The sequence below is a fragment of the Macrobrachium rosenbergii genome, chromosome 41 (genome assembly GCF_040412425.1).
Source record: "Macrobrachium rosenbergii isolate ZJJX-2024 chromosome 41, ASM4041242v1, whole genome shotgun sequence".
Classification (NCBI taxonomy): domain Eukaryota; kingdom Metazoa; phylum Arthropoda; class Malacostraca; order Decapoda; family Palaemonidae; genus Macrobrachium; species Macrobrachium rosenbergii.
In genome coordinates this window covers 19,182,881-19,200,380 of record NC_089781.1, presented here as the reverse complement: position 1 = coordinate 19,200,380, position 17,500 = coordinate 19,182,881, and the positions used below count along the sequence as shown (strand labels likewise).

The following is a 17,500-nucleotide window of genomic DNA, read 5'->3' as shown; positions in this document are numbered from 1 at the left end:
ATACATATACATATATATATATATATATATATATATATATATATATATATATATATATATATATATATATATATATATATATATATATATATATATATATATATATATATATATATATATATATATATATATGTATATATACATATACATATATATATAGATATATATATATATGTCTATATATAGTATATATGTATATGCATACATACATACAACTCAGTCTTCCACGCACCGTTCACTGCACATAGACCGGCATGAGGAACAGTAGGCAAGGCAAGACTTCAGTTATTTGCACCAGCCTGCAAAAGAAACGTTTAACAGAAGCGTTAACAGACGGAATCAGCCAGGTGTCTTGATGAAACGGCTGTTGGCACGGTTCTTATTTTTTTATATGATTTGTACTGCCATATGTGGACACATACTTCACGTGTCTTCCAATTCACTGCAAGACCGGCATGAGGCGCGCCCGTCTGAACGCTGCGGTGGAGAAAACGTGCAATTCTACGCCGCAGGAGATTTAACGGAATGAGGAAGAAGATTTTTCATGGATGCGTCCAAAAGAAAGTCCTTTATTTTGACGTTTCGTTATGAAAAATTTCTTTCGTCAGATCACAATTTAATAGTAACGGGAAATAAGTTTTCTGTAAAAGAAAACTGTTGTGCCGGCTTTGCCTGTCCGTCCGCATTTTACTGTCCGCACTTTTTTTCTGTCTGCCCTCAGATCTTAAAAACTTCTGAGGCTACAGGGCTGCAAATTGGTATGTTGATCATCCACCCTCCAATCATCGAACATAGCAAAATTGCAGCCCTCTAGCCTCAGAAGTTTTTATTTCATTTAAGTTTAAAGTTAGCCATAATTGTGCTTTTGGCAACGATATAGGAAAGGTCACCACCGGCCCGTGGTTAAAGTTTCATGGGCCGCGACTCATACAGCATTATACCGAGACCACCGAAAGATTATACGCTGTGCAGAAAACTCGACTGCGCCGAAGAAACCTCGGCGCATTTTTTACTTGTTATGGATGCAGTCAAAATAAAGTCCTGTTTTATTGTTAAATAAATTTTACTAAATCTTAAGAAAAAAATTTTCCTCTGAGACCTCAGTTTAACAGTAGTGGAAAATATGTTTTATTTTTATGGATTAATCGAAAAGAAGGTTCTACTTAATTGCTAGATTCACCTAAAAAAAGGAAATAAAATGTTTTAGCATCAGACTCATAAAAATTTGCCGAAATTCAGGAAAATTAAACAATAAAAAGTTTGAAATTTTTTGTGACAAAAAACCATTATGCAGAAAAAAAATTACATAAAAATGAAAAAAAGACAAAATTAGAAAGACAATAAGGCAACAAAAAGCTGAAATATTCTCGTGACAAAAATCCAACATGCAGAAAATATAAAATAATTATATAGAAATGAAAAAAAGACAAAATTAGAAAGAAAATAAGACAACAAATTCTGAAATATTCTCGTGACAAAAATCCACCAGGCAAAAAATTTAAAAAAAAAAAAATGAGAACAAAATAATGAAAAAAGGACAGAAAAATCAGAAAAATTAAAAAATAATGGACAAAATCAGAAAAAAACTGAAATATTCTCGTGACAAAAATCCACCATGCAGAAAATGAAAAAAAAAAAAATTAACAAAAATGAAAAAAGGACAAAATCAGAAAGAAAACAATGAAACGAAAAGCTGAAATATTCTCGTGACAAAAATCCACCGTGCAGAAAATAAAAAAAAAAAATTAAATAAAAATGAAAAAAAGGACAAAATTATTCTCGTGACAAAAATCCACCGTGCAGAAAATGAAAAAAAAATTAAAAATGAAAAAAAGGACAAAATTAGAGAGTTACACGTGCAAACCATTCGGTAAACAATCAAAATAGAAGTAAGACCAAAGCGAAACATGGTGACCAGGCTTCGGTTCGTTAAAGAAAAATCTAATTACACACATTCCCAGACTATTGGAGACGGTCATCAAGAACTCGCAAGACTAAGGGAATTTAAACCAGATTTTGTAGGTGGCAGACTTGAAGGAGTGGGAGAGAAAAAAAAAAATATTTTCCCAAAATCTAAATGTACATAAATATACTATTATAATGCCCCATTTCTGCTAAAATTACAGTGTCAATGTATATTTACTGACATTTCTATTATGTTAGTGTCTAGGAAAAAGGAAATGATATTTTGCCAAAATCTAAGTATATATATATATATATATATATATATATATATATATATATATATATATATATATATATATATATATATATATATATATATATATATATATATATATATATATATATACTATTACTATGCCACAATTCTGCTAAAATTACACTCTCAATGTATATTTACTGCTATATTATGGTATTTTGCAGGCGACACAACCTGAAGGAGTGAGAGAAAAAAAGATAGTTTTGCTAAAATCTAAATACACAACTATTCTATCACAATGCGCCATTTCTGCTAAAATTACAGTCTCAAAGTATATTTATATTTCTATTATGTTAGTGTATAGGAAAAAGGAAAAGACATTTAGCCACAATCTAAATACACAAATATACAATCACAATGCGCCTTCTATGCTAAAATGACAATCTCAAACGTATCTAATTAATTTTCTGTTACGGTAGTGTCTATATTTTTTAGTATACTGTCGTTAAGCGTATCTAAATTAAAGGGGGTATTATCTACGTGTGTTCGTTTTAAACAGTTTTTTTTTTTATTAAATCATTTCACAATCTATACACACATTTATGGAAAGTGAGTCAACTTCAAAAAGACGTAAATAAAAATATATTGAACGTGGACACATGGAAGTCTGAAATTAATACGTAAACATTAACAAAAAAATGCAATTTACTTCAAATAAGTAATCGTTATGGCTTTATTTATACTTGTTAGTGTCAACATACAGGTAATAATCTTAGCCAACAACATTTCTGTACTAATTACATCATTCAAAGTTACCTGATAATGATCGCAAGAACACTGCGACTGGGCAAATAGAAAATGAATGAAGTACAGTCATCCAAAAAAGCACACAACGCCATTGTCGTTTTGCAGTGGTGGAGGGGGAGGGATAAGTGGGTGACCATGTCGTTCCTTCGTCCCTGAAGAATACTGGGTTGTTTTCCTCGGAAGGTGTCAGACTCGCCGCTAAAGCAGATATTTTGTGAAATTTGAATACCTGGGCCAGCTGTTTGGGTCTCTCTCTCTCTCTCTCTCTCTCTCTCTCTCTCTCTCTCTCTCTCTCTCTCTCTCTCTCTCTCTCTGTGTGTGTGGCCTTTTGTCTCAGAGAGGAGTGGGTGATCACTAAAAAGAAACATTCAGTGACAACTGAGTTTTCTAGATTTTGTTTTCTCATTTGCACACGAGAGAGAGAGAGAGAGAGAGAGAGAGAGATATATATAGATATATATATATATATATATATATATATATATATATATATATATAAATATATATATATATAAATACATATATATGTATATATAAATATAGATAAAAATACATATATATATGTAGCTATATAGATATAAACACACATATGTATATATATATATATATATATATATATATATATATATATATATATATATATATATATATATATAGTGGAATAGGCAGTAGTTGAAAGAGAATAGGATCAGTGAGAATCAGCGGAATAAATTGGGGGCTCATCTTGTCGTGGCCCGGAACAGAAGATGGATTGGCAGTACAGGATGGAATTCGAAAAGAGGAGAGAGAGAGAGAGAGAGAGAGAGAGAGAGAGAGAGAGAGAGAGAGAGAGAGAGAGAGAGAGAAACATCGTTTCTTAGGAAACAAAGACGACAGATCTGAAAATATATATATATATATATATATATATATATATATATATATATATATATATATATATATATATATATATATATATAAAGATATACATATATATACATATATATATATATATATATATATATATATATATATATACTGCATATGGGTATGTATACATATATACATATATATATATATATATATATATATATATATATATATATATATATATATATATACTGATATATAGATATATAGATAGATAGATATCGAGAGAGAGAGAGAGAGAGAGAGAGAGAGAGAGAGAGAGAGAGAGAGAGAGTGATAATCGTTTCTGAGAACAGACAAATGTTAAACCACTTTATCTAAGACACATTGTGCCTTTAGAAATGAATATGGGATAGAGATGGATACATACATAAGTCAAGTCTATGCATGACCTGTGTATACAATACTCTGACTCACACAAAATATTTGCATGTGGAAAGATATTCTCGTAACTACACATACACACACATACATCTGCATAAAAAAACAAAGTCATCCACCCTCGCTTATAAACAAAGAGGCACTCACACTTACAAGAACCTCACAGAATCCTACACATACACAAAAACACACCTAGCGCTAAAAAAAAAAATATGTCAGACTTAAACAAAAAGACACACTAAGGCAATGGAAGGACACGGACAACATTCAAGAACAATTCGGTGTTTACAGACCCTTGCGTTAACCTGAGGAGCCAAGGTTAAAACTTCTTAATCGTATATGAGTGGAGTTACAGACACGCAAACAGTAACTGAACGTCCTCTGGCTTCTTGGCTGTTCTGAAATACAAAGGCCTTCTGTGTCGCCTGAGCTTAATCGTATCGGGTTTACGATTTCGCTTTTCTGAATGTCTTGTTGGGTAATTGCGACATTTACTGCTTTTGTATGCAAGCACACACAAATACACACACACACACACACACATACAGGCGCGTATAAGAACAAGGAAGGATGAGACAAAGAACTACTGACGGACAGGGTCGATGGAGTGCAAATGGAATTAGAAAACCGGGGCGTTAACATCAACAGGAAGTTAGAGAAAGTGCGTGAAAGTTAGAGGAGTGTGTCTGGGAGGGGACGGGGAGGGGTTTGACATGCTGCTGGTGAGCACTCTGTGTAGGTGTATATAGCAGTGGATGATATTTTGGGATTCCTTGGACCTCCTGTGAAGAAAGATTCCAAAATATCATCCGCTGCTATATACACCTACTGTACACAGAGAGTTCACCAGCAGCATGTCGAACCCCGTCCCCCACCCTCACAGACACCTCCCAGATATACAGTATATATATATATAATATATATATATATATATATATATATATATATATATATATATATATATATATATATGTATATATATATATATACAGTATATATAAAGATATATATATATATATATATATATATATATATATATATATATACATGTATACAGTGTATTTATACAAACAAATATATATATATATATATATATATATATATATATATATATATATATATATATATATATATATATATATATATATATATATATACACACAGTATATATATGTGTGAGTGCGTGTTTGTAAAAGCAAATCACATCACAAACTTCAAAAAAAAAAGCCATACCCTAACATACAAACACATCACAGAACTGTTAAGTGCGAACAGCTGTTTGTATACAGACGAGAATTTTATGAAGCCACCATAAACTAAAGAAAGAAAAAAAAAAAGATATGCCTTCAGAGTAACAGTATGCCTTTATAAAGGCTGCCTCACGGCTAGTCCAGTTTTCACGACCTTTGCGATAGAAAATATTACCAATAACCCATCCTAAAGATGCAACGGGTGATGAGAATTATACAAAGAAAGTATAGGATAGCACAATGAGAAGCAAATACAAACATGCGTCATAGTTTCTTGGGCGCAATCGAGTTTTCTGTACAGCCGCTACAGCGTATAATCAGTGCCACCGAAAATAGATCTATCTTTCGGTGGTCTCGGTATAATGCTGTATGAGCCGCGGCCCGTGAAACTTTAACCACTGCCCGGTGGTGGCGTATCCTATATCGTTGCCAGAAGCATGATTATGGCTAACTTTAACCTTAAATAAAATAAAAACTACTAAGGCCAGAGGGCTGCAATTTGGTATGTTTGATGACTGGAGGGTGGATGATCAACATGCCGATTAACAGCCCTCTAGCCTCAGTAGTTTTTGATCAGAGAGAAAAAGTACGGACATTAAAAAGTGCGGACGGACAGACAAAGCCGGCACAATAGTTTTCTTTTACAGAAAACTAAAAATGATTAATTAACATAATAATTCTAGTGTAAACATAACTAAAGGAAGACAAAATGCTATTATATTGCATACGAGGACAAGACGAGATTTCTTATTTTTAAGGAAGCAATCAAACAAAATCGACATTTCAAAACAAACAAACAGATATTGAGTAATAAAATCTTGCTTCCGTTATTCGTAAGCATGCAACCAAATCAATATGTACACAAAGGTTTGAAGTGACCTTCCCAAGTCTCTATCTAACATTTGTGAATGAATATTTGATGTGGCATACACACCACTACGTCATGCATGAACTCTCAGAATTGCATGTGTGTATATATATATATATATATATATATATATATATATATATATATATATATATATATATATATATATATATATATATATATATATATATATATATATATATATGTATGCGTGTATACATACATATATATATATATATATATATATTCAACCGTACATGTTTTCAATTTATATATTTTTATATATTTTATATTATATTCCTTTGTTATATTCGCTAGTCATTATCAATTCTATTTTACCTCACCTTATAGGGAAGGGGTGATGCGATTTTTCTTGTTTTGTTTTCATTATGGAGGAACGGAAAAGAAGTGATTTTAAAAATCAACAATTCCTTTGTTGTTCTCTCTGAGTCATTCTCAATCTCTCTCTCTTACCTCACCTTATAGGGAAGGGGTGATGCGATGCCTTTCTTGTTGGGCTCCTATTCCTGGAACGGAAAAGAAGGATTAAAAATCAACTCTATGGTATGTTCTCTATCTTCTCTCTCTCTCTCTCTCTCTCTCTCTCTCTCTCTCTCTCTCTCTCTCTCTAATGAGAGTATGAAGCAAATTCACAATATACGACATTCTCTCTCTCTCTCTCTCTCTCTCTCTCTCTCTCTCTCTCTCTCTCTCTCTCTCTCTCTCTCTCTCTCTCTCTCTCTCTATGCAGAATGAAGCAAATTCACAATATACGACATTCTCTCTCTCTCTCTCTCTCTCTCTCTCTCTCTCTCTCTCTCTCTCTCTCTCTCTCTCTCTCTCTCTCTCTCTCTCTCTCTCTCTCTCTCTCTCTCTCTCAAAATGAGAATCAATGTTCACAACATCCGATATTTATGCATTCATACCTTGAATATGAAACACGTATGTACACTCACCTATACATACTATGATACATAAAAATATATATATATATGTATGTATATTATATATATATATACATACATATACATGTTTATCAAAACATACCTGCATACAACCCCTTAATATCGAATTATCGAATTCACCTAACCTTGGGAATAATTTACAGCCAAAGACAATATTTATGAAAAGAGTATCTACCCTGGGCAGGATTCGAATCCTAGAATATGCACATATCATACATATATAATTCGATATTACTGTAAGGTCATTTGTGGCTCAGTATTCTTGAATACATATTTATATATAATATATATATATACATATATATATATATATATATATATATATACATATATATATATATATATATATATATATATATATATATATATATATATATATATATATATATATTTGTGTATATACTATGTCATATATATATTATATTTAATATATATTATATTATATCAAATATATATATTATATAAATATATTTTTATTTATCAATATATATATACACAAACGTATAATATATATATACATGTATGTATAATATAAATACATACATACATAAAGCACGTAAACAAGAAGAAAAAAATAGGAAAGAACCCAAGAAAAAAATAATAAAAATAAACTCTGCGGATATATTACGCCGGGCTTCGGGGGCTATTGGAAATTCTGACCGATTTATGAGTACAATTTCTATGGATAAAACAGCCAATTTCGCTGGAAATGCCATATTGCACGAGAAGGCGTTTGGAGTCTCCAAGGAAAGTCTGATGAGAGAGAGAGAGAGAGAGAGAGAGAGAGAGAGAGAGAGAGAGAGAAGGGGGAAGGGAGAGAAAGAGAATAAAGGAGGATTCAGTAGTGAGACAGACGGACTAGGAATGTTAATTGAGAGAGAGAGAGAGAGAGAGAGAGAGAGAGAGAGAGAGAGAGAGAGAGAGAGTCGTAAAAGAGGATAATGTAGTGAGGGACAAAGGGACTGAGAATGTTAATCCAGAGAGAGAGAGAGGATAAAATAGAGAAAAGACAATGACAAAATAGTGGAAGACAGACAAAATGATAATGGTACGAGAGAGAGAGAGAGAGAGAGAGAGAGAGAGAGAGAGAGAGAGAGAGAGAGAGAGGTGGTAGAGAAAGAAAAAGAAAGGAGCATAATGTATTGATAAAAAGACGGACAGAAAATAACGGTACAGAGAGAAAAGAAACATAACGAGAGAAATAGACAGTATGTTGAGAGAGAGAGAGAGAGAGAGAGAGAGAGAGAGAGAGTTCACATAAGGGTATAAAGCGAGAACTGATTCAAGCGTGATAAACAAGGCAAACGCACAACATATAAAAACATAATCACAAACAAAAGTAATCGCAAACAAACGCACAAACTCTAGCTCACAAACAAGCGTTTGTTAGGACTAAAAAACAAACAAACAACAGAATTTTCATTCTTCACAAAGCCTGCGTATTTACTACGCAACAAACGGCATTTTTACGCCCGTGGGTATAATACAATGCCATCGATTTCTCGCACTTCTACCGTTACCATCTACGCTGACCTCTCTCTCTCTCTCTCTCTCTCTCTCTCTCTCTCTCTCTCCCCTTTACTTGGTTTGTTTAGTCATTTTCTGTCATTTGTATGTCTCTTTCTTTCACTGCAAAAGGAACTTTTCTTGGTTTGTTTCTCTTTTTCTGTCATTGGTATGTCTCTTTTTTTCACATGCAAAGGAACTTCCTCTCTCTCTCTCTCTCTCTCTCTCTCTCTCTCTCTCTCTCTCTCTCTCTCTCTCTCTCTCTCTCTCTCATTTGTTTAATTATTTTCTGTCATCTATATCTGTTTCTTTCTTTCACATATAAAAGACCTTCCCATTTCTCTCTCTCTCTCTCTCTCTCTCTCTCTCTCTCTGAGAAAAGATAGCGGCTGAGAGGGCATCGGGGAAGGTCAACACGTCATCTCTAAGGTCATATGAGGTACAGACATAATGGTCATTGGAATTCTTTCTCTCTCTCTCTCTCTCTCTCTCTCTCTCTCTCTCTCTCTCTCTCTCTCTCTCTCTCTCTCTCTCGGTGTGACCCGTTAGCTCAAATTATAGCATTTTGTTAGCAGTTCGGTATAAAGCTCTCTCTCTCTCTCTCTCTCTCTCTCTCTCTCTCTCTCTCTCTCTCTCTCTCTCTCTCTCTCTCTCTATATATATATATATATATATATATATATATATATATATATATATATATATATATATATATATATATATATATATATATATATATATATATATATATATATATATATAGTATATATATTAGGCTTAAAATGAAGATTTTAGCAAAACTCTCTCTCTCTCCCTCTCTCTCTCTCTCTCTCTCTCTCTCTCTCTCTCTCTCTCTCTCTCTATATATATATATATATATATATATATATATATATATATATATATATATATATATATATATATATGCGTATATATATATATAAAAAACATTAAATATATAAGGCTTAAAATGTAATTTTAGCAAAACTCTCTCTCTCTCTCTCTCTCTCTCTCTCTCTCTCTCTCTCTCTCTCTCTCTCTCTCTCTCTCTCTCAGGAGAAGCCGAGATTGTCTTCATTTTTTCCCGAACAGCAGCTCAGGCCTTGGCAACTGGTCGTTATCAACTTAAGGTATATTGAATTATCAAGCCTCCGGCCCTAAAAATATCCGGGGGTGCATGCAAGCGAAAAGTTATCATATCATAAAATGCAAAAGGAGCCATAATTGCTCCACAAGTATTTCTGGCCCCGCCAGGCCTGATAGGTAATAGGATTTGTGACTATTTTTAACTTTTTTTTTACTATTTTTAACTTTTTTCAAAAAAATTTTTTGGGGGAGTGTGGGCGTGTAGGGGGGGTATACGAGTGAGGTCTGTCTGTAAGTTTTTATTGCCATATTATGCCCCGGGGAGGGGCAACGTAATTTTTCTCTTTAGCCAAGGTTTAAAAAAAATCAAGGGCTGAAGAGGAAAGAGTATTGCCTTATTTATAATTTACAAATAAGATATTAAAAAGCTTTTTGAAATAAGGGACAGTAGTGAGACCAGCTTTGATGTATGGAGTAGAAACATGGCCGGCAAAGAGAGTGCAAGAAAAGAAATTGGATGCGGTAGAGATGAAAATGCTCAGGTGGATGTGTGGAGTTACAAAAATGGACAGGATCAAAAATGAAAGAAGAAGAGGAACTACTAAAGTCGTAGAGCTATCAAAGAAGGCCCAGGAAAGAAGACTGCAGTGGTATGGCCATGTGATGAGAAGGGGTGAACATGAAGGACGAAGTGATGCAGATGGAGGTGCCTGGTGGGAGAGCAAGAGGAAGACCGAAGAAGCGAAGGTGGGTGGATGTAGTTAGAGAAGACCTGAGAGACACAATTGTCAGAGGACGATCTGTTTGACCAAGCCAGGTGGAGGAGGAAAGCTGTCAGAAACATCGACCCCGACTGGGAAGTGGGCAAAGATGCAGAGAAAGAAGAAGAAGGTTACAGGGAGGAGTAAGAAGTCAGTAGCAGGAAAGAGTTCTATAACAGGATCATAAGAATTTTGAGAAAGCATCCAAGCGCTGGACACAGGATCTGGAAAAGAGTATGAGCTTTGGAATCCTACTTGCGTGGGAATCGTTACCGGTGACCTGATCTTACGCTGGTCCACGGCACTGAACACTGAACAATCTTAGTAGTTTAAATAATTCTTCTTCTCTTTTTACATCCTGGCAGACTATACTGCAGAATCAATTACAGAACTCTGTGAAGGCTTGGTTTAGTTTAGCTTCAATGGCGAGGAATACAGCTTGTCACTTGGTTATCTTTACCAAGAGAGGGAAGAATGGAGAAGAATAAAGAATCGTAAAAAGAATAAGATAATCTCACTTTTCTTAATGATCATTTAATTCAACACAAAATTCACAGAAATAATATATTAAACTATTGCGAATAATCTTGACTGTTATAAAAGTCCTCAGTATTAATAAGGAGCAATAAGCAACATGTATACTTTTGATGATCGTTAAATACTACACAATATTTCTGAAATGTTATCCGATTAGTGATAATTGGTAATAACAACCTATGGTGCCATTACAGTGCACGAAGCCTTGCACTGCAGCCAGTCTATGTCCAAAGACATAACATTCAGTGACTGACCATTTTCATAATAACGGATAATAGTACCAAAAAAAAAAAAAAAAAAACGCTGCAATTTATTGCTGGTGTTCCTCTTTAAAAAATAATGCCGGAAGTTAATTTGAAACTAAAAAGAGAAGCTCATCACGACAGCAACTTCTAACTAAGAGACTGCGGGAGAGACAACTTCCATGAAGTGTCCATTAACTAAGAGATAGCGAGATAGTTACTCTGGTACAGAAGAAGACGCCACATTTTTTAACTATATTTCCCCTGGGTGTACGAAACTCTGAGAATAATTCCGCAACAAAAGTACATTTTTCGCAGAATGATTCGTCATTTGTCTAAGGTTCTGGACGCCAGATTTTATACGAAATCAAAAGAATGATTTGCGAGACAATAAAAACAAGTAAAAACTGCGCCGAAGCTTCTTCGGCGCAATCGAGTTTTCTGTACTACGTGTAATCGCGGCCACCGAAAGCAGATCTATCTTTCGGTGGTCTCGGTATAATGCTGTATTAGCCGCGGCCCATGGAACTCTAACCACGGCCCGGTGGTGACCTGGCCTATATCGTTGCCAGAAGCACGATTATGGCTAACTTTAACCTTAAATCAAATAAAAACTACTGAGGCTAGGGGGCTGAAATTTTGTATGTTTGATGATTAGAGGGTGGATGATCAACATATCAACTTGCAGCCCTCTAACCTCTGTAGTTTTTAAGATCTGAGGGCGGACAGAATAAAGTGCGGACGGACAGACACAGCAGGCACAGTAGTTTTCTTTTCAGAAAATTAAAAATGGTAGGTATTTTGGGATCTGGCTTGATGCTATGCAAATGTCTCCGAGATCAAAAAACTTGACAGAATGATTCGACATACTTAACGAATTTTTACTTACATTAAATGTTTACAAAAACGTTCATATTTGCATTCGACAATCATTCTCATTTTCGTGAGGCGTGTTCAACAAGAAAAAAAAAAAAAAAAAACAAAAGAAAACAAAAATTTTGGTATTAAAACTTCGCAACCATCCTCTTTTATTTCCAGTACTGTAACAACCTTCCAGTAACAAGTAGGTCCACCTCTTAATTCATAGGCTTAAGCCTCTACCCAAATTTCCTAACCCTAAACCCCTCCCCCGCTTTTTGAGGGGGTGGGGTGCCCCAAGAGCTTCCAACACTCCCCAAAACTCTTTGATTATCACCAGACAATTTGATCTCTGCCGCATTATCGACCCAGACTCCGCTCCGTGATTACGATAATGATCTTCGGTCTGGAGCTAATTACTGTTGGCGAGTTTGGTGATGGAGCTGTGGCGTGCATGAAACGTCCTAATTAACCGGTGAGCTTGCGCTTCATGAGGCGTTCTGATTAACCAGCGGGCGTGTGCTTCATAAAACGTTGTAATTAACCGGTGAGCTTGCACTTCATAAGGCGTTATGACTGACCAGTGAGCGTGTGCTTCACGAGGCGTTCTGATTAACCAGTGAGCTTGCGCTTCACGAGGCTTTCTGATTAACTGGTGAGCTTGTCCTTCATGAGGCGTTCTGATTAACCGGTGAGCTTGCGCTTCACGAGGCTTTCTGATTAACCAGTGAGCTTGTGCTTCATGGGGCGTTCTGATTAACCAGTGAGCTTGCGCTTCATAAAACGTTCTAATTAACCAGTGAGCTTGCGCTTCATAAAACGTTCTTATTAACCAGTGAGCTTGCGCTTCATAAAACGTTCTAATTAACCAGTGAGCTTGCGCTTCATAAAACGTTTTCATTAACCAGTGAGCTTGCACTTCATCAGGCATTCTGATTAACCAGTGAACGTGTGTTTCAAGGGAAACGTTCTAATTAACTGGTAAACTGTGTGTTTCCGCAAACGTTCTATTGAAACGGTGAACCTGTGTTTCCTGAAACTTCTATTTAAACAGTGAACGTGCGTTTCATGAAACGTTCTAATTAACCGGTGAGCGTTTGTTTCACGAAATTTTCTAATTAACCAGTGAAACTGGGTTTCATGAAACCTAGCAAACTAGTGAGCATGTGATTCATAAAATGTAGTACTTAACCTGTGAACGTTTTTTTAAGAAACCTTCTAACTAACCAATGAAATATATGGATATATATGTACATATACTGTATCTATATATATATATGTCATATATACATATATGTGTATATATACATATATATATATATATATATATATATATATATATATATATATATATATATATATATATATAATTTATACATATATGTGTGTGGTTGTTGTACATATATGTGTATATATGTATGTATATATATATATATATATATATATATATATATATATATATATATAATTTACTACAGTGTAATATGAAAATAAGAAGGCCCATAAAAAACTATTTAAACGTTGAGACCATATATTTCGGGCACTTGTTTCTGTGCTTGTTCAGTGAACAGGGGCACAGAAACAAGTATATATATGGTCTCAACGTTTAAATAGTGTTTATATATATATATATATATATATATATATATATATATATATATATATATATATATATATATATATATATATATATATATGTGTGTGTGTGTATGTATGTATAGTGTTATTTCTGATTGAAGCTACACGTGCCATGTGTCTTTGAACGTTGAAAAAAATTGATTGGCTTTTTAGAGGAATAAAAACCAAAAACAAAATAACAAACATTGAAAGAGAGAGATTTCACTATTAGAAGAAAAAAAATGCTGTCGAATTGCTCTTGAGCAACGCAGCTAACTCTCAGGCTGAAAGCAACAAAGCCTCATGACAATGCAAGCAATGAGAGCAATCTCGCGTCAGAGGGAAGTGACATCTGACCTCGACTTCCCCTTCACAGCCATTTTGCTCGGAGGAACCTTTTCCCTTCCTTCACCTTCCCTTCCCTTCCTTAGCCTTCTCTTCCTTTCTATTCTCTTCCTTTTCCTTCCCTTCTCTTCTTTTCTCTTCTCTTCGCTTCGCTTCCCTTCCCTTCCCTTCTCTTCCATTCCTTTCCCTTCCGTTCTACTCTCTTCTTTACTCTTCCCTTCCCTTATGTTCTCTTCCTTGCCTTTCCCTTCCCTTCCTTTCTCTTCCTTCCCTTTTCCTTTCCCTTGTATTCTCTTCCTTTCCTTTCCTTTCCTTTTTATTCTCTTCCTTTTCCTTCCTTTCCTTCTCTTCTCTTCTCTTCTCTTCCTTTCCCTTCCCTTCTCTTCCCTTCCTTTCCTTTCCCTTCCTTTCTACTCTCTTCCTTTCCCTTCCCTTCCCTTATATTCTCTTGCTGTCTTTTCCCTTCCCTTCTATTCTATTCCTTTCCTTTCCTTTTCCTTTCCTTTCCTTTCCTTTCCTTTCCTTCCCTTCCCTTCCCTGCCCATTGCTTCCCTTCCCTCAATTTAATTTCACTTCCCTTCCCTTCCCTTCCTTTCTCTTTCCTTCCCTTCCTTTCCCTTCCTTTCCCCTCTCTTCCCTTCCCTTCCCTTCTATTCCATTTCCTTCCCTTCCATTCTCTTCCCTTCCCTACCCCTCATCTTCCCTTCCCTTCCCTTCCCCTGAACCAGTAAACACCAAGCAAGAGTCCTGAGTCTATGAGGCTTCATCAACATGCATCAGGAGCCACTTCACAAAGTCATTCACGACTGATCAGCCCAAAATCACGTCGAATTCGGGACTCCTTTTACGAACTACCCCTAAATCATATCGAGGTTGCGACTGCTTTTACGAACCGCTCCTCATAAATCATATCGAGGTTGCGACTGCTTTACGAACCGCCCCTACTAAACCATATCGAGGTTGCGGCTGCTTTTACGAACCGCTCCTAATAAATCATATCGAGGTTGCGACTGCTTTTACGAACCGCTCCTATTAAATCACATCGAGGCTGCGACTGCTTTTACGAACCGCTCCTAATAAATCATATCGAGGTTGCGGCTGCTCTTACGAACCGCCCCTACTAAACCATATCGAGGTTGCGACTGCTTTTACGAACCGCTCCTATTAAATCATATCGAGGTTGCGACTGCTTTTACGAACCGCTCCTAATAAATCTTATCGAGGTTGCGGCTGCTCTTACGAACCGCCCCTACTAAACCATATCGAGGTTGCGACTGCTTTTACGAACCGCTCCTATTAAATCATATCGATTACGACTGCTTTTACGAACCGCTCCTCATAAATCATATCGAGGTTACGACTCCTTTTATGAACCGCACCTACTTAATCATATCGAGGTTGCGACTGCTCTTAAGAACCGCCCCTACTAAATCATATCGAGGGTGCGACTGCTTTTGCGAACCGCCCCTAAATCATATCGAGGTTGCGATTGCTTTTACGAACCGCCCCATATCATATCGAGGTTGCAACTGCTTTTACGACTCCGACGCAGGACTTGCGATGGAGTTGATTACACGGCGGAAGGATTTCACTCCCAATTAGATTATAGAAACTCGGGACCCTTCGCCATACGTAGCAAGACTCCTGCTGCGTTCCTTCGCTGCCATAAGGAATTTTATGGGAGTTTTACAGCTGTCGAGAAGCGTACAGATTTCTATAAGCTTAATTCTATAGCCGGTTTCTTTCGTAATCAAATGTACCCAGGGCAAGAAGCAGCATTGCTTGCGAATTGTGTTCTGCTTTTGTTCGCGAATGTTGGCAGCTTCGAAAATTGTGCGATAAACCGTTATTGAAGCTATGCTGATAACTGGTACTTCACTAACAGCTGAATCTGTTTTACACTAGAAGACGATAAATAATAAATTATAAATTCATATATCCGGTATTATCCAATTCATGAGATCCCCATGAAAAGAAGAGGAAAAACAGGCCAGAGATAAATAAATAAATAAATAAATACTGATAAATATATGGATTAACTGCAAACGAATTTTAAAGAGATATATCAAATAATGATTTCTGTGACGTCAAGTTCATAAAGAAGTCTGTAAGATTATATGTCACTTACACGCTGTTTTTTCGTAGCTAACGGTAAATACCGACAACCGATATCAGCGTAACCAATGGTGGGTGCTGAGCACTATGGAGAGCCAATCACGATCGGCCTCGGTGATATCGGCAGTGAATATTTACCGTCAGCTCTAATAAAACGGGAAATAGCTGAAATTCTATGAAAGAACCCATATGAAAAGTTAATCAAAATGAACAACTGTGATTTAACCTATTAACGAAAGGAAGGAAAACAAAATAATTTATAATACATCGATCCCAAAATAAACGTTCGTAAAAGATTTATTTACAGATACTTTTCTAGAAAAAAAAAACTCCTTTTCAGCCAATAAACAAAAGGAAACTTGATTAAACGAAAGGAGAGAAAATAAAATAATTGTAATACATCAATTCCCACAGCAAACTTTTGAAAAAGAAATTAATTTACAGATGCTTTTCTAAGCACAAAAAAAACTCTCTTTCAGCCCAAAAACAAAAGAAAAAATCACGACAATCTACTGAATGAATTCCTTCAACAAAAAGAAGAAACCAGATAAAAAATAATTCCTTCATTGTTTCCCTCCCTGGATGAAGAAATAAAAAAGACAATAGTCCTCTCATGAGAATTCCATAAAAAAAAGGAAAATAAAAAAAAATTGGGAAAACAAAAACAGGTCACCAGTTGAACCCCACACCAACAGGTGCGCAGCTTTTCAATCAAAACTTCCCTTTGCTTTCAGACCGGAAGTAATTGGATGACCCGCTTCTGCAGAACTGCACTGTCTTCCGCTCCCCCTTTCCTGACCTTCTGTGGCTGATGGGGGTCTTTGACTCTAGAGAGAGAGAGAGAGAGAGAGAGAGAGGACTGCATTTGGAATGGTAGAATATACCTGAAGTCAGCAGGTTGGGGAGGAAATTAGTAAGGAAGAGAAGAGAGAGAGAGAGAGAGAGAGAGAGAGAGAGAGAGAGAGAGAGAGAGAGAGAGAGGACTGCATTAGGATAGGTAGAATATGCTTGAAAGTGGGCAGGCTGGAGAGAGAGAGAGAGAGAGAGAGAGAGAGAGAGAGAGAGAGAGAGAGAGAGAGAGAGAGAGAGAGG

The 17,500-nt window shown here is 35.6% G+C and overlaps 1 protein-coding gene across 1 annotated transcript in view; it reads right to left on the bottom strand.

Annotated features, from left to right (window-relative positions):
- The window catches only part of rk (rickets), a 725,726-nt gene that overhangs the window by 525,068 nt on the left and 183,158 nt on the right, over nt 1–17,500 (bottom strand). Inside the window, 1 exon segment of the mRNA XM_067084108.1 lies at nt 6,856–6,903. The gene's annotated coding sequence lies outside the window, so the exon portion shown is untranslated.